The following is an 18,624-nucleotide window of genomic DNA, read 5'->3' on the forward strand; positions in this document are numbered from 1 at the left end:
CTAATTACCAAAAGAAAGAGAGCTTACATTTGCTTTAAGGTATTTGGTGAACTCTAGATGTTATGCTAATTGTTCATTAAATAGATAAATGATTTTCTGTAATCAGAATGCAAAGACATTATCTAATTTTCTACAGTCTTTTGAAGACTAATATTTAGTTCTTACTCCAAACTAAAATATATTACTTGATTCACTCTGGTGAGGAAAGTCACCCAGCTATTGACAGTGTTGTGAGTGGCACATAATATAAATAAAACATTATTTTGATAACTTTATAAAAAAGTAGTATTTTTAAAAATATCGTTGCCAAAATTAAGTGATGTTGAGTGAAATTATTTTTTTTTACATTTCATATATGTTCATTTTGTTGTGTTTTAGATATAGGGTCTTAAGATTATCATTTTATATTTCCTAGAATCTGGCTTCTATGTGAATTGGTTTCTTTTTGGAAGATGATGTAAAATGAAATTGTGAATCAGTAAGATTTACATTTTTATTTTAAAAGCCCATAATTAATAATGTGGGCTTTGAAAATAGCAGTCAAATGCAACAATAGACTGTTTTTTGATAACTTGAGTGTAATAGCACCGAGTAACAATTCATGATTTAAATGGATTGTTGGTTTATGAGAAGGGCGAATGAAAATGGGTTTCTTGATTCATTTTTGTGTTTTCCTTTACTTCTCCATCTGGCTAAATCCCCCACCTCACAACTCACAGACATAAGTTATCACTCCCTCCTCTTAATGCTGGGAAGAGCGTTTTACTTATTCTCTTTTATGGCACATATATCTTTCTCCCTTGTTCTATAGTTGTCTCTGTGCTTGTTTTATCTCCCCTGCTAGATTATCAGCTCTCAAAAAATAAAGCCTGCAACTGCTTCATTTTTCTGTTTCCTTTTTCTCTCATGACTATGGCATGGGGCCCAAGATTTGATGAATTAATGGATGGATGCAAGCTCAGAGTGGTGGTTTCCTTTTTTTTTTTTTTTTTTTTTGCCTTCTGTTTTTCTGAGTAGAAAATGGCACTTTGCACTTTCCTCATTTTTTTCTCTAGATGATTAGGTTGAGAGAATGAAAGGATACCATTTTAACCCAATATCCTGCCAGCGGCTGCTAAGAAGGATACCAATTAATTCTAATTGTAGTGGCAGCTTTTAGGATGTTGACTCTTCTTTATTAAGATTATAACCAGGAACTCAGTGCACATAGGTCACAATGTAGCTGTCAAATGGCAGCAACTTCAATCAATACCCACCTGGATTGGATGCAACCTGATGACCTAGAGGTGAGTATTAATCCCTTGAGTTATCACTTCCTCAAGTAAAGAACGTTTATTGTCTTTCTAACTCGGGCATTTATGATTGCTTTTAAAACTCCCTTCATGTCAACATGTTTGAGAAGTGAAATTTCATATACAAATGTACACTTTGGTTTTATAAAGGTTTATTGATGTGTTTAGAGACCTACAATGTATATTTTCTTTAACAGAACACATTTTGGTATGAAGAAAAATCCTTCATGGTATTATGTGATCTAAAGGCATAAAGGCAAATATTTAAGGGTGGAATTGAAAGATGTGTCCATGTTGGATAGAGTATTTTAAAGTGCTAAAGAAATAAGAATAAATTTTTTTTTCACAAAGAAATAGAATTTCTTTTGGGGGTTCTCTTTCCAGTAGTTGTTTAAATCAGGAAAATGTGGCCAAAATACCTGACACTGAGAAAAAAAATGGATAACCTTGGTAGCTATACTGTTAATGAGCTTATATTTTATTATAAAAATGCAACCATTTTCTGACTTTGCACAGTGCATATAAAAAAAAGCATTCCTAATATTTGTTGCATATACTCATAATGTCTTTAAGGGGTTTTCCTAAAGCATTTTTTTTTTTAAGTGTAGCTATACATATACCTACCTGGCTACAGGAAATTCATTCATATTATTAATGTCTCAGACCTCTCCATTGGAATAACATACATAATGCTAGCATCCGCTTGACTCTACTAGGTTTCATAACTATCGTTGCTCTAACCAGAGCCTAAATTCCAGCCACAAAAGACATTAGCAGGATTAGGGGTCAGGTAAACCTGATGATGATAAGTCTGAAGCAGCCCTCAGTGAGTTCTGAGACAGATGTACTCCCTCAGGAGACCCAAAATCCCTAGGGTGAATTCATTTGATTCACAAATAGAAACTCAGTAGATCTAGGAAACAATGATAATATTTTTATTCAAAAAAAGAATTAAAAAAACCCCAAACATACTGTTAGGTTAGTATTACATTTGCAATAAATGTTAACTATCTTTAAATAATAAGACCTGATTTCTTTCACACTCTTTTTAAATCACTGGTTTCCCTTGGAGTTATGGTCTTTTTGAGTAAATAAATCAGGTAACTTAGGAAACATTAAGTATCAAGAGTTTAAAGACATTGCTGTGTCTTAGGTTGATAGATTTACTGTAATCACAATCAGGGTACCAATTGTTGTTCTGTTGTTGTTTGCTTATATTTTTAATAGGAAACTTAATAAAATGATATAACATTTCATGGAGAAGAATACACAAAAAATCTTGAGAAAGAACCATATAAATATTTGTCCTTAGTAGATATTTAACACAATTTAAAGATTTAAGAGTTAAAAGAATATGATACTGGTATAGAAATGAGAGGAATAGAGATAGTTAAGATCTGGAAAACCGGAAAAGATATTCGCAAAATAAAAGTCTAGAAAGCAAATATTTTCTATATCAAGAGTTCTTAGTCATCAATAAGAAAAGATCCCATCATTGGATAAATCTGAAAAGAAAAACACAAATAACCATATAATAGTATGTATAGACCCATATAACATTAGTTAAATCAAATGTTTCCCCACCAATTATTTCCAGGGAAACAAAATTATATGTGAAAGTTTCATAAGTTTAAAATACTGAGTTTTTAAAAATTAGGTTGGTCAAACAAAACAGATTGGGCCTCTGGGCCACAAGTTTTTTCATGCTGTTGGGCATGATCTGAGAACAGCTACCTCCTTTTTCAGACATCTAAGAATGTCTGCTACAGAGCACTGAACAATTGCTGCAGAATTGGGAAAGAAAAAATCCATGACAATGACAATTACCTCCTACTATTTACTTTCTTAAGGTTGAGCACTGTATATGTATGGAATTTTTCCATAATTAATAGCAAATTTTCTCGGAGGCTTGAGATTAGAATATTTAACATATTGATCAGAGAGGAATATTGGGTAAATACTAAAGGTAACCAATAAATAATCTAAAAGTAATAAATATAAGACCATTAAATAAATCTTAATATATTCATATAGTAGAGACATTCATTAACTTATATTTTAACATGTACATTTAAAACCACTAAAAATAGGCAAATAAATATTTAACTTGAAAACCAATAGAAGACAAAGAGAATAAAAAAAAAATTCCAGAAAAAGCAGAAATCAAAAATTTCAGTTGAAAACAGAAAATGTTTTAAAACTATATCAAAATGTATCACTTATTTTGATAATATTAACAATTAAACTAAATATGAACAATGCACCAATATTTTTGCATTTTAAGCCTATTTTATTTTGGGACTAGATACAATTATTAGGAATAATTGTGTTGGAATAGAAAGAACTGGAATTACTTCAATTAAAGACCATTTTTACCATTATCCACCAAACTATGTGTCCCTCAGGTATGTAGACCTTTCAGAGTCTGCTCTTCCTACCTGTATATACCAGATAGCATATATTTCAGAGGTGTTTTGTAATGATTATTTACCATGAATGCAATGTAGCTAGCACAGTGCTCATCTATGTAGAATAAGAATACATTTTAAAAATTATTACTGAAACTTTTGTGTGAATACAACACAAATTAATAGGTTGTCCAATTTTTAGATAATGTCTTTAGTTCTTTTTTTTGGCATATCATATATTTTCAAGTATTGACTTTATTTTTATAATAGAATGTTAATACTACTTGAGTGAAAATGAGTTGTATTATCTGTAGCAATTAAACTCAGAAGATTATTTGCTGTCGGTGTCATTTCTTAAAAATAATTAAGATGATAAAACACCCATTTGGATGTACTAGTAATAAGCTAGGAGAATTAGATATATAGTTGGGCTGGGGTTAGGGGGTTTGATCTCATTTCATGTATATTATAGTACCTAGCATATTTTGATACCAAGTGAATATTAAAAATGAAAGCAGTGGTAATTTCAATTTAGTTTTCTATGTAGAATACAGATGTAGCAGAAATTTCTGCTGAACTTTTTCTCCTAATGCAAATTCTGAGTATTACTTATAATTTAGTTTAGCTAATGACTAAATCTATGTCTCCAGCAAATTATTTAATATCTTTGTACCTATGATTCCATCTATAAAATGGGGATAATAATGCAGACTTTTAATTATTTAGTTCTTCAGAATGCTGAGATGCTTTATTCAAGTTAATTATTTGAAAGGAAATTCAGGTTTAGTCTTTTATTAAACATATTTATATGATTTTGTACAGTCTGACCTACCAATTATACATGGCACTACACTAGACATGGAGGATTAAAAAAATGAATTCAACATATCTGAATAGGCTAGCATCAGAGGTGGAAGTTATTTAATAAAATAGAATACTCAAAGCTGCTAGATGTTATTTAAATGTGAAAAAATTATCTCAAGACTATTAATCTATCCATGTTACAGTTTAAGAATAGCTAAAATAAAAATGAATGGTTTGTTTTAAAATTTGTGTGCTCTGGAGTTCCCATTGTGGTGCAGCAGAAACGAATCTGACTATGAACCATGAGGTTGCAGGTTTGATCCCTGGTCTTGCTCAGTGGGTTAAGGATCCACCATTGCAGTAAGCTGTGGTGTAGGCCGGCAGCCGCAGCTCTGATTCAACCCCTAGCCTTGGAACCTCCAAATGCTGCAGGTGTAGCCCTAAAAAGACAAAAAAAATTGTGTGCTTTACATTTATAGATATTTATAATTTTAAATTATCAGGTTATTTATTAGAATTAATTTATGATGCATTGTTGTGCATATTTGTTTCATATAAAAATAGTATATTGCAAAATAAAGTGTCTTCCATAAATAAAAACACAGTGTAATTAATAATAGGGACTTTGTCTTTAAAATTAAAATTAAGTAAAATAAAATTTGAATTAGTATATAATATATATCAGACTCAGTTTAGATATATTATTGATAATCTCTAGAAGAAATGCTCTGAAGTAGAAATTAATTCATTTTTCATAACATACTTAGTTTAAACAATTATTTTATAGAGGATTATAGTTGATTTACAATGTTGTGTTAGTTTCAGGTGTACAGCAAAATGATTCAGTTGAATATATAAATATATTCATTCTTTTTCAGATTCTTTTCCCATTTAGGTTATTACAGAATATTGAGTAGAATTCCTTATGCTATGCTGTGGGTCCTTTTTGATTATCTATCTATATATATCTATGTATAATATATATATTTATATATAGTAGTGTGTAAATGTTAACCCCTAACTTCTAATTTACCCCCCCCCACCATGTTTCCCATGTTTCAAACTATTAAGTTTGAGGAGTTCCCGTTGTGGCGCAGCAGAAACGAATCTGACTAGGAACCCTGAGGTCACGTTTCTATCCCTGGCCTTGCTCAGTGGATTAAGGATCCAGCATTGCCATGAGCTGTGGTGTAGGTTGCAGATGTGGCTCAGATACCAAGTTGCTGTGGCTGTGGTGTAGGCCAGCAGCTGTAGCTCCAATTCAACCCCTAAGCTGGGAACTTCCATATACTGCAGGTGCAGCCCTAAAACACAAAAAAAAGCAAAACCAAAGAAAAAAACCAAAAAAAAAAAAAACTGTAAGTTTGATATTCTGGTCTGTGAGTCTGTTTCTATTTTGTAAATAAGTTCATTTGCATCATTTGAAACATTAAATTCCACATATAAGTGATATATGATATTAGACTTTCTCTGACTTTATAATCTCTAAATCCATCTACGTTGCTGCAATTGGCATTATTTTGTTATTTTTTATGGGTGAATAATATTCCATTACACACTCACACACACACACACACACATGTATGTATCACTTTGTCTTTATCCATTCTGAATGGACATTTATGTTGCTTCCATCTCTTGGCTCTTGTAAATAACTGATGCAATGAACATGGGGTTGCACGTATGTTTTCAAATTATGGTTTTCTCCAGATCAGTGCTCAGGAGTGGGACTGCTGGATCATATGGTAGTTCTATTTTTAGTTTTTTAAGGAACTTACATACTATTCTCCATAGTGCTTGTAGCAATTTACATTCCCACCAACAGTGTAGAAGGGGTTCTCTTTTCCCCACACCCTCTCCAGCAATTGTGCCATGTAGACTTGGTAATAGACATTCTGACTGCTGTGGGGATTACCTCATTGCACTTTTGATTTGCATTTCTCTAATAATTAGTGATATTAAACATTTTTTCATGTGCCTATAGGCCATATGTATGTTTCTTTTGAGAAATGTATATTTAGGTCTTTGGTCATTTTTTTTGATTGAGTGGGTTGTTTGTTTGCCATTGAAGTGCATGAGTTGTTTGTATAGTTTGAAGATTAAGCTGTTGTCAGTTGCATTCTTGGCAACTCTTTTCTCCCATTCCATAGGTTGTCTACTCATTTTTTTTTAAATGGTTTCCTTTGCTGTAGAAAACTTGTAAGTTTGTCTAGGTCCCATTTGTTGATTTTTGTTTTTATTTCTATTTCCTTGGGAGACTGAACAAAGAAAACATCTGTGTGGTTGATGTCAGAGAATGTTTTGCCTATGTTCTCTTTTAGGTATTTTATGGTGTCATGTCTTAAGTTTAAGTCCTTAAGCCATTTTGAGTTTATCCGTGTGCATGGTCTAAGGGTATGTTGTAGTTTCAGTGATTTACTGTCCAATTTTCCCAGCACTACTTACTGAAGAGACTGTCTTTTTCCCATTTTATATTCTTGCCTCATTTGTAGAAGATTCATTGATTGTAGTTGTCTGGGTTTATTTCTGGGCCCTCTATTCTGTTCTATTGTTCCATATATATATATTTTTTTTGTACCAGTACCACACTGTCTTGAATACTATAGATTTGTAATATTGTCTGAAATTAGGGAGATTTCTGCCTCATGCGTCCCCCCTGCCTCAGGATTGCTTTGTGAATTCTGGGTCTTTTATGGTTTCATATAAATTTTTGGATTATTTGATTTAGTTCTGTAGAAATTGTCATGGGTATTTTGATAGGTAACATATTAAATCTGTAGATTGCTTTGTGTAGTATGGCCATTTTAACAATGTTAACTCTTCCAATACAGGAGCATGGGATATTTTTCCACGTCTTTAAATCTTTAATTTCCTTGATTAATGTTTTATAGTTTTCAGCATATAAGTCTTTCACCTTCTTGTTCAGGTTTATTCTTAGGTATTGAAATTTTTTGGTGTGATTTTTAAAAGGAATTTTTTTATATTACTTTTGTAATATTTCATTGTTAGCATACATAAATACAACTGATTTCCTTTTCATGTTGTTGGGTTTTTTTGGTTTCTTTTTTAGGGCTGTATGTTGGCATATGGAAGTATTAAGGCTAGGGATTGAATTGGAGCTGCAGCTGCCTGTCTATACAACAGCCAAAACAATACCAGACCCAGGCTGCTGTTGCAACCTACACCACAGCTCAAAGCAATGCTGGATCCTTAACCCACTGAGCAAGGCCAGGGATTGAACCCACGTCCTCTTGGATTCTAGTTGGGTTCATAACCTGCCAAATCTCAATAGGAACTCCCTGATTTCTGAATGTTAATCTTGTATCCTGCTAATTTGCTGAATTCATTTATCAGATTAAGCAGTTTTTGTGTGGAGTCCTTAGGGTTTTGTGTAGTGTCATGTCATCTGCATATATTGACAGTTTTACCTCTTGTCTTCCAATTTGGATACTTTTTATTTCTCTTGTTGGTCTGATTGCTATGGCTAGGACTTCCAATACTATGCTGAATAAAAGTTGTGAGAATGGGGCATCCTTGTTTTATTCCTAATTTTAGCAGGAAGGCTTTCAGCTTTTCTCCATTGAATATTAGCAATGGGCTTGTCATAAATGGCTTTTGTTATGTTAAGATATGTTCTCTCTCTACCCACTTTGGTAAGAGTTTTTATTATGGATGTTAAATTTTGTCAAATGATTTTTCTGCATCTATTGGGATGATCATGTGGTTTTTGACTTTTGTTAATGTGGTGTATTACATTGATTTGCAAATGTCAGATCATCTTTTGGAAGTGTTTAAAAAGGATCCATATAAGTTCTTTTTATGTGTTTAGTAGAATTCTCCTGTGAAGCCATCTGGTCCTGGACTTTAGTTTGTAGGGAGTTTTAAAATTACATATTCAATTTCATTTCTCTTCATCAGTGTTCAAATTATCTTTTTTTTTTTTCTGGATTCAGTTTTGGTGGGATGTATGTTTCTAGAATGTTGTTTATCTCTTCTAGGCTGTCGAATTTATTGGCATATAATTGTCCATAGAATTATCTTAGGTTTTTTTTTATTATTATTATTCCTGTATTATCAGTAGAGACTCCACCTTTTTCATTACTTTTTTTGGATTCTTTCTCTCATTTTGTTGAGTCTGGCCAGACAATTTTGGTTTTGTTTACTCTTTGAAAGAACCAATTCTTGGTTTTATTGATTTTTTTTTTCCTACTGTTTTTCAATCTCTATTTTATTGATTTCCTCTCTGATCTTTATTATTTCCTTCCTTCTGGTGACTTTAGGTTTTGTATATTCTTCTTTTCTAATTCTTCTAGGTGGTAAGCTAGGTTATTGATTTGAGATTTTCCTTGTTTTCTCAGAAAGGCCTGTATCACTATAAACTTTGCTCTAAGAACTGCTTTTATGGCATCCCATAGATTTTTAATTGTTGTGTTCTTATCATTGTTTGTCTCAAGATATTTTTTAATTTCCTTTTTTATTAAGGAAATGGATCAGTGGCCCTTTTGTTTTTGTTTTTGTTTGTTTGTTTAAGTAGCATGTTGTTTAGTTTCCATGTAGTGAGTTTTTTCTAGTTTCTTTTCCTATGGTTGATGTTTTGTTTGTTTGTTTTACGCCATTGTATTCATAGAAGATGCTTGAAATAATTTCTGTACTCTTAAATTTGTTGAGGTTAGTTTTGTGCCTTGGTATGTGGTCAATCCTAGAGAATGTCCATGTGCACAAATATATTTGAAAATATACTTGAAAAGAAGGTATAGTCTGTTTTTTTAGATATAATGTCCTGAAAATATCTATTAAGTCTAACTGGTCTATTGTGAAATTTAGGATCTCTATTGCTCTACTTATTGTTCTGTCTAGAAATCTACAACTGATGTGAGTGTGTGTTAAAGTCTCCTACTATTATGTATTCCCATCAATTTCTCCTTTTATTTCTGTTAGTATCTAATTTATGTATTTTGGTCCTCCCATATTAGGTGCATATATGTTTACATGTGTAATATCCTCTTCTTTTATCATTAAATAGTGTCTTCCTTTATCTTTTTTTATGGTGTTTGTATTAAAGTTTATTTCATCTGAGATGAGTATTGTGACTTCTGCTTTTTTGTCACCTCTATTTGTGCGAAATACCTTTTTCCATCTTTTCACTTTTAATCTATGTGTATCTTTTACCCTAAGGTGGGTCTCTTGTAGGAAGCATATTGTAGGTTATTCTATTTCTTCTTGGTTCAGTCTTGGAAGGTGGTACCTATTCTAGAATTTTCCATATTTTAGATTGTCCATTTCATTACCATAGAGTTGCTTGTAGTAGTCCCTTATGATCCTTTGGGCTTCTGTTGTGTTAGTTGTAATTTCTTTTTTTTTTCATTTTTAATTTTATTGGTTTGAGCTCTCCCATTTTTTTCTTGATGAGTCAGGCTAAGTGTTGATCCATTTTGTTTTAATCTTTTCAATGTTTGAATTTAATTGATTTTTTCTATTGTTTTCTTTATTTTATTCATTTCTGCTCTGGTCATTATCATTTCTTTCCTTCTCCTAAGTTTGGGTTTTGTTTGTTTTCTTTCCCTAGTTGCTTTAGTTACAAGTTTAGGTTGTTTCTTTGAAAGTTTTCTTGTTTCTTGAAGTAAGATTACATTTCTATAAACTCTCCTCTTAGAACTCCTTTAACTCCCTCCCATAGGTTTTGGATTGTCATGTTTTGTTATTTTTCTCTAGGTATTTTTTGATTTCCTATTTAATATCTTCAGTGATCCTTTAGTTTAGTAACATATTGTTTATCTTCCATGTTTGTGTTTTTTACAATTTTTTTTTCTCCTATACATGATTTCAAATCTCATAGAGTTATCTTTCGAAAAGATGCTTGATATGATTTCAGTTTTCTTAAATTTACCAAGGCTTGCTTTGCAGCCAAGCATGTGATCTATCCTGGAAAATTTTCATGTGCACTTGAGAAGAAAATATACACTGATGCTTTTAGATGGAATGTTCTGTAAATATCACAAGTCTACCTAGTCTAATGCGTCATTTGAGACCAGTGTTTTCTTACTAATTTTCTGTCTGGATGATCTGTCCTTTGATGAAATAGTGGTGTTAAAATCTCCCAGTCTTATTGTGTTACTGTTGATTTCTCCCCTTATGGCTATTAGTATTTGATTAATATATTTAGGTTCTCCTTTTTTTTTGGAAGCAAGTATAGTTATAGTTGTATATCTTGGAAACTCTTGATCATTTAATGTAGTTTCCTTCTTCATCTCTTATAACAGTCTTTATTTTAAGGTGAAATTTTTCTGATAGGAAAATTTCTACTCCAGCTTTCTTTTTTCCATTTATATGGAATAACTTTCCCCATCTCACTTTCAGTCTGCATGTGTCCTTAGATATGAAGTGGGTCTGTTGTAATCAGTATTTATATGGGTCTTGTTTTTGTATTCATTCAGCTAGTCTAAGTTTTTTGGTTGAGGCATTTAATCCATTTAAATTTAAGGTAATTATGACTATGCGTGTTCTTAATGCCATTTTGTTAAAGCTTTTGGATTTGTTTTTATATGTACTTTTTCTTCCCTTTTTTTTCTCTAGTTTTGGATTTGATGATTATCTTTAGTATTGTGTTTGGAGTGCTTTTTCTTATTTTTGTATCCATTGTAGTTTTCTGTTTTGTGGTTCCCATGAGTTTTTGATATAGCTGTCTATGTGTGTACCCATACACAAAAACACATGCACACACAAGATTATTTTAAGTTGCTGAACCCTGAATTTCAAATGCATTTACAATATCCAGCATTTGTATTCTTCTCTTCTCAAAATTGCTGGTTTTGATATCATATTTGTATATGGATGATTTCCTGCTTTCACTGTATGTATGCCTTGACAGGTGAGCATTCCCATTCATACTTTCCTTGTTTCTAGTTGTGACCTTTTCTTTTCTACCAAGAGAAGTTGCTTTAGCATTTGTTACAGAGCTCATCTGGTGGTGCTGAATCCTCTTGGCTTTTTTTTTTTTTTTTGTCTTTAAGCCTTTGATTTCTATATTGAATCTGAATGAGAGCCTTGCTAGATAGAGTATTTTTGGTTGTAGATTTTTCCTCTTAATCATTTATATATATTATGCCATTCCATTCTGGCCTGCAGAGTTTGTGCTGAAATAGCAATCCCTTATGGGGATTACACTATATGTTATTTGTTGATTTCTCTTGTTGCTTTTAAAATTCTTTGTTTTTGATTTTTGAGAGTTTGATCAATATGTTTCCCAGCCTGTTCTTCTTTGAATTTATCCTGTATAACACTCTCTGGCTGGATTTTGATGGTTGTTTCCTTACCTTGTTAGGGAAGTTTTCTGCTATAATCTCTTCAAATATTTTCTTAGGCCCTTTCTCCTCATTCTGGGACCCCCCCTATAATATGAATGTGGTGCATTTAATGTTCTTTCACAGGTCTTTTTGATTGCCCTAAATTCTTTCCCTTCCTTTTTCTTTATTCTATTCCATAATAGTGATTTCTACCACACTGTCTTCTAGCGTACTTACTTGTACTTCTGCCTCTTTTATTCTGCTATTGATTCCTTCTAGTATACTTTCCCTTTCAGTTATTGTATTGTTCATCTCAGTCTTTTTGTTGTTTAAGTCTTCTAGTTCTTTGTTAAACATTTCTTATATCTTCTCTGTCTTTGCTTTCATTCTTTTTCCTAGATCTTGGATTATCTTTACTATTATTTCTCTGAATTCTTTTGCAAGTAGATTGCCTGTCTCCAATTTTTTTTTTGTTCTCCTAGATTTTCATCTTGTTCCCTCATGTGGAACACATTTCTCTGCTGTTTTTTCTGTCTTTGTGGCCTCTTTTCCACAGGCTTTGGGATTGTGGTTTTTCTTGCTTCTTGTGACTCCCCTTCATTGGGTGAGGGTTAGTTCAGGGGCTTGGGTAAGCTTCCTGGTGGGAGGAACTGGTACCTGCCCCCTGGTAGAAGCTGGGTTTTTAATCTCTCTGGTGGGCAGGGCCATATAAAGCAGTGTGTTCAGAGGTGGATGTGAGCTCAGGACAACTTTAGGCAGTCTGTCCATTGATAGGTGGCCCTGTGTTCCTACACTGTTCCTTGTTTAGCCTGGGTCTTTCAGCACTGAACCATGCAAGCTCTTTGGTGTGACCAGGTTTTGGTGCCAAATTGGTGAGTTCCAGGAGCAGATGATTATTTCCTGGCACCACCACCACCACTGTAATTTCCCCTAGAGTGACACATAGTAGACCCCTGCCTTCTGCAAACCAGGTGCTGTGCTCTCCTCCTAGGCTCCAATGCTTACCCTCCATCCAAAATGATCTCCTTTCAGGTGAGGGGGCTTCCTGGAGTGTAAAATCTTTCCCACATCACAGCTCCCTCTCTGGGGCAAAGGCCCTGTCCTGATTACTTTCTTCTTCTTCTTTTTTTTTTTTTTTCTTTTTCCCTTTGTTCTACTGATTATGAGGAGATTTTCTTGCCCTTTTGAAAGTCTTCATTCTGTGTGAATGATTCCACTTGTAGATGTATTTTTAAAGTTTTTGTGGGCAGAGTGGAGCTCCATGTCCTATTCTTCCTTCAGGCTGTTGGGTGGGGAAAGGTCTTTGTGTAAAATGGACATCTCTTGGAGAACTCCCACCAATGAAATTCTCTGGGCCTCCACCATTAGTGTCCTTGCCCCTACAGTGATCCATAGCTGACTGCTGCTTTCCAGGAGACCTTCTGAGGACCACTGATAGGTTTGGCCCAGGGTCTTAGGGAGTCATTGTTTTGCAATGGGTCCCAGTGCACCCTACAAGAGTGGAGTCTCTGTTTACCCTGTCCTGTGGAGCCTCTTGCACTCAAGCCCCACTAGCTTTCAAAGCCAACTGCTCTTGGGGCTCCTCCTCCGGATGCTAGACCCTCAAACTGGGGTGCCTTACATAGGGATCAGAACACTCCTGTGAGAGAAACTCTGCAGTATAATTATTTTCCAGTTTTTGTGTCACCCACCCAGTGAGTATTGGATTTCATTACATCTTGAAAGCACCACTCCTACCTTCTTGTTGTGGCTGCTTCTTTTTCTTTGGATGTAGAATATCTTTTTTTCAAATGTTGGCATTTTTGTTGTTGTCGATGGTTATTCAGAAATTAGTTGTGGTTTTTGAGTTTTATGAAAGGAGGTGAGCTCAAGTTTTTATACTCCTGGAATTAATGATTTAAATAATGTGCCCAAGTCACATAAACCTTGATGAAACCTTTTTTTGGTCTTTGTGAATCCACAGTCTAGGCTCCTTTTTAATAGTTCTCTTCAAATAATGATTATCATTTTACTTCTGTTATTTACCTATCATAAATACTTTATGATACAGTTTCTCTCTCTCTTTCCTCTTTCTCCCTCCCTCCATCTGTTTCTCTCTTTCTTCCTCTCTCTCTCTTTTTGATATACATTACTTTCCTCACAGGGACACTTTTACAATATGCCCATCCCTATGCAGCCATGCCACTCATAATTCTTCATAAAGTTTTTCATTTTTGGCTTGTGTCATAGATTCAGTTAGTTGTGTCTGACATTCACTCTCCTCTTTTTCTTTAATAATAGAATCCCAAATTTTAGCTGAACACATGGGTACCGAAGACTTCCTTTTCCTAGCTTCCCTAGAATTAGTTTTGCATATATGACTACCTTCTGATTTACAAACAACAACAACAAAAAAAGCAGAAGAATCATGTGGCATCTTTTTTAAAGTTAGCAAAACAGAAACTGTATGTGTTCTTTGCCTTCATCTACTTTGCCATCATGTGTGCTGTGAAATAGATGCTGCTTCCTGGACTATTTCAGTAAAGGCCACAAATAAGGGAGCAACAGAATAGAAGGCACCTGGGTTTCTGACAAGGAGAACACCATATCAATACTGGCAGGGCCAGCTATGTAACTGTTGGGATCCTGTGCAAAATGAAAATGTGGGTTCTATATCAAAAAAAAAGAAAAATGTCACTAAAAGCACTAAGATATATTTTCTTTTCTTCCTTGGGCTGTCTCTAGACTTGTCACAATGTTTTTATTTGCTGTTTAACATCACTCTAGGTAAAGAAAAAAAGTTAAAATATTAACATAAATTTTAATATTCAACTTTGTATTATTTATAATGCCAGTTTTGACTGAAAATATAAGAACATTTTACATGTATGCATAATTTGAAATTATACTGTTTATTTCTACTTCATATATGTTTATACCAAAAGAGTAGAAATGAAGAATAAAACTAACTCATTTTATTTATTTTATTTTTTGATAAGCACATATTCCATCAATGCTATTTACATTTGGCTTACCTGATGAGTAAGAAAGGACTGAAAGAAAAAGGAAGTATAGTTGCTCTATCTTTCCCTTTTCTTCCTTTTTGTTGTAAGGGATGGGCAAATTAAGGAAGTACCCTGAGTAAAAGGATACAGTGGGTTTCCTTGGTAGTTTGTGTTTCTTAGAATGCTACTGCTATTTTCTCCTACATTTGAAGTGAGTTCTGTTTTGACCAAAAAGTATGGGCTCTCTTGGACTGTCAGTGCCTCCCTTAGTCTTAGAGATAACAAACTTATATTGTACTTGAAGTCCCACAACACTCAAATACATTGTGGATTCAGTTGAATTTTGTTCTCAGGTGGCACTGCAAAATTTATAAGTGAATGAGACAGAAAGTAATGACAGTGTATCTCCTTGCTCATAGACATGCTCCAGTTCAAAGAAAAAAATATAGTTTCAGCATGGCTCTTGAAGAGCATTAAACCTGGGGATCCCTAAGTGATTGTGAAGGTTGCATGTCCACAAGCTAGCATTGACCCTGGTCTGCTTTCATGGAGTCATATATTTCGGACTTTTGTCTTCTGTCAAAAGTCTTTGGTTAGACAGAGTCTAGTTACTGACATATAATAAAAACTCAATGATAGTTGTAATTATTATTAGTAGTAATATTTATTATTCAACACTTTTTCTCACGAATATCCTTTGTCTGTAGCTATTCTAGTATCTTCAAATATTTCAACTGTATACCGACATCACATCAGAATTCCATATGTATAGACTTTCTTCTTGAAAATGGGTAGGGTGATTGGCAAAATCTGGTCCAAGAGGATGGCATTCCTTTGTTTTTGATAATTAGCCTAAAACCTTAAAGTAAACATTAAATAATTTGTTCTGAATGCTTGTGATAGAAAAAAAATGAGCAATGAAATTTTTTAGTTTTTTGTTTATCAGTCTGATCAAATGACCTCAATCAGACAAGGGTTGGGAAAGAAGAGTACATATATTTACCAATAACAGTAAATTTGGTAAAAAATAAAAAAGAGTAGTGAACAGCCCATCAGCTTATTAAAGTACTAGATTAGAGAGCCTTGATAGATTTGTTTAGTTAATAATACTGGCTAAGAGTTCGCATTGTAGCACAGCGGAAACTAATATAACTAGTATCCATGAGGATGCAGGTTTCATCCCTGGCCTTGCTCAGTGGGTTAGAGATCCAGCACTGCCATTAGCTGTGGTGGTGTTCGCAGATATGGCTTGAATCCTATGTTTCTGTGGCTGTGGTGTAGGCCAGCAGCTATAACTATGATTTGACCCCTGCCCTGGGAACTTCCATATGCCCCAGGTATGTCCCTAAAAAGCAATAATAATAATAGTAATAATAAATACTGGCTACAAGACAGGGCACTAAATTTGCCAGAGGCCCTGGTAAGAGGAAAGTAAGTGAGTTAAAAGGAGTCACAAGGTCTTATTCACCCTAAGATAAATATAATGTACAAGTACAGAATTAAGTCATTGGTACTGAATGGACTAGCAGACGTTCAGAAAGGATAGAAGAAAGTTAATCCAAACTGTAGAGGTCAATTTCTTAGACTCTATGAGAAATGCTAACACATTGTATCTGCTTCTATTTCTCTGAGTTCTTCGAGAGTGGGAACAGGTCTTATTATTGTTCCCTGGTGCTTAGCACTATGACTTATACCCAGTTGACACTCCTTAGATGTTTGTTTTATTCTTTCCACAGCAAAATGAAAGACAAGCTCAGACAAAACCCAAAATGAATTGAGAACATACTGACACCCTCAAATAGCTGTCAAGGATTTAGAGGCCATGTCTTAAATGGTTTGGACATCTGGTGAAGTAACACAAAAATAGAAATCCCAGTAGAATTTTTTCAAAACTGAAGTAAAAAGAAAGAGATCTAGAAGCAATCCTTGAAATTCCTTTAGGATCATAATAAAGAAAAGACTTTAAATAGAAGCCTTGAGCAGAAAGCTTCGTATGCTACAGGGGTTTAAAAAGGTGGAAGGACTCTGTGTGTCTGAGAATATGATAGAGGTCTTTATTATATACACTCATATAAAGAATGTTGATCTTAAAAATCCGCTAGAATAATTACCCACTTGCAAATATGCAGTCAAATCCTGACCATTTAGAAACTATTTCCTGTGCCTTCCTGTTAGTATATTTTCACCTATTTATGGATAGAACTGTTTGCTAAAGTAACACTTATATTTTGCAAATCTTTCGACAATTCAAAAATTAAGAATTCTTTGGAAAATACCAACTTAAAATGCAAATAGTATATATTAACATGACAGGTATTATGTAGATATAAGTTAATTCAAAAAACAAAGTGAAATCTGAGCAGAATTCTCTGATGACTTTATCTTGAGATATAAACATAACGGTTAGATTTATTAGGTCTTAGGCAAAATCAACCCTTCAGACATCACTTTCATCAGTTTGGTAGTTCCTCAAGGTTTCAAAAGATAGAGTGGCTATCGTTGCTCTATTTTAAGTTCCAAAGTCATAAAGTGTTGAACTTAAAATCATGAAAAAATGATGTGACTTCATGATTAGAATTAGCAAAGGTATTTCACTTGCTTTCCTTATCTCTGTGTAGAGAAATGCAAATCATAAAAAACAACAAAAGAAATCCTAAATTGTCAGTAAAATGAATATATAGAATGATAGAAATAATTATCCAGAACACAATTACTAATTCCGTTGTGTTTCTATTTTAGAGGTGTTTTCTTTTGTTCAATCACTTTTTTGGTATCTTTCAATTGTGATACCTCCCAGGCAGTGAAATGGGAAATCCTGTGAGGATAATGTTTGGACATGGGCCACTGAATTGAAAAGAGATATGAAGACATCATCTTGTTTCAGTGACTTAGAAACTTAAGTCTGTCTACATAAACTTATAGTCTGTCTACATAAACTTTTATTTTCCAACTTTATTGACATATACACACACATGTATAGTATATACCTATGTATTTGGTTATTTTGGTTTTGTGGGGGGTTATTGGACAAATTTAAATTACATAATACAGTGTTATGAACTACAGTCACCATGTTACATTAGATCCTCCAACCTTCCAACCTTATAAAATCTGAACGTTTGTACCCTTTTACCATCCTATCCTCACCCACCCCAATCCCTTTTTTATTATCTGTTTCTTTGGTTTGATTTTTTTGGTGGGGGGACTCAACATATAAGTGATACCATGACATGTCTTTCCCTGTCTTATTTCATTTACATTGGGTTTTGAGCAGTGTGCTTCTGAGGGCAAAGTCTTTATCAGCCATAACCAGCCAAGGAGCATGTACACAGGGAAACAGAGCTGACTTCAGCAACTTGATCAAGCTCCTCAAGGTGAAGAAGGCCTAGAAGTGATTTTTTTTTTTCTTTAAACTTGACATTCATTTATTCATCATTTTAAATTTTGTAAATGTTTGTGGGAAATGTGAAGGAGAAAATGACCAAACAGAATAGGATATGCACCATTTCCATAAAACAACTTCTTTTAAGGTCTCGGATATTAGAGCTGGAAAGTAATGTATCATCTAATCTTTAGAATAGTACTTTTCTTTTTCTGTTTTCCCTTTTTGGTCATATCTGCAGCATGTGGAAGTTCTTGGGCTAGGGGTCGAACTGGAGCTGCAGCTGCCTGCCTACACCACAACCACAGCAACGTGGGATCTAAGCTACATCTGCAACCTACACTGCAGCTTTTGGCAAAGCTGGATTCTTAAACCACTGAGTGAGATCAGGGATCAAACCCACAACCTCATGGAGACTAATAGGGTTCTTAACCCTCAGAGCCGCAATGGGAACTTCAAGAATAGTAGTTT

General features: G+C 33.9%; 1 long non-coding RNA gene across 1 annotated transcript in view; it reads left to right on the plus strand.

Moving 5' to 3' along the window:
- LOC110257039 overlaps positions 1,040-18,624 on the plus strand; it is a 75,559-nt gene continuing 57,974 nt past the window's right edge. Inside the window, exon 1 of the long non-coding RNA XR_002339201.1 lies at positions 1,040-1,286. This is a non-coding gene — a long non-coding RNA (uncharacterized LOC110257039). The remainder of the gene's footprint in view (positions 1,287-18,624) is intronic.

Source organism: Sus scrofa, chromosome 1, assembly GCF_000003025.6.
Source record: "Sus scrofa isolate TJ Tabasco breed Duroc chromosome 1, Sscrofa11.1, whole genome shotgun sequence".
Classification (NCBI taxonomy): domain Eukaryota; kingdom Metazoa; phylum Chordata; class Mammalia; order Artiodactyla; family Suidae; genus Sus; species Sus scrofa.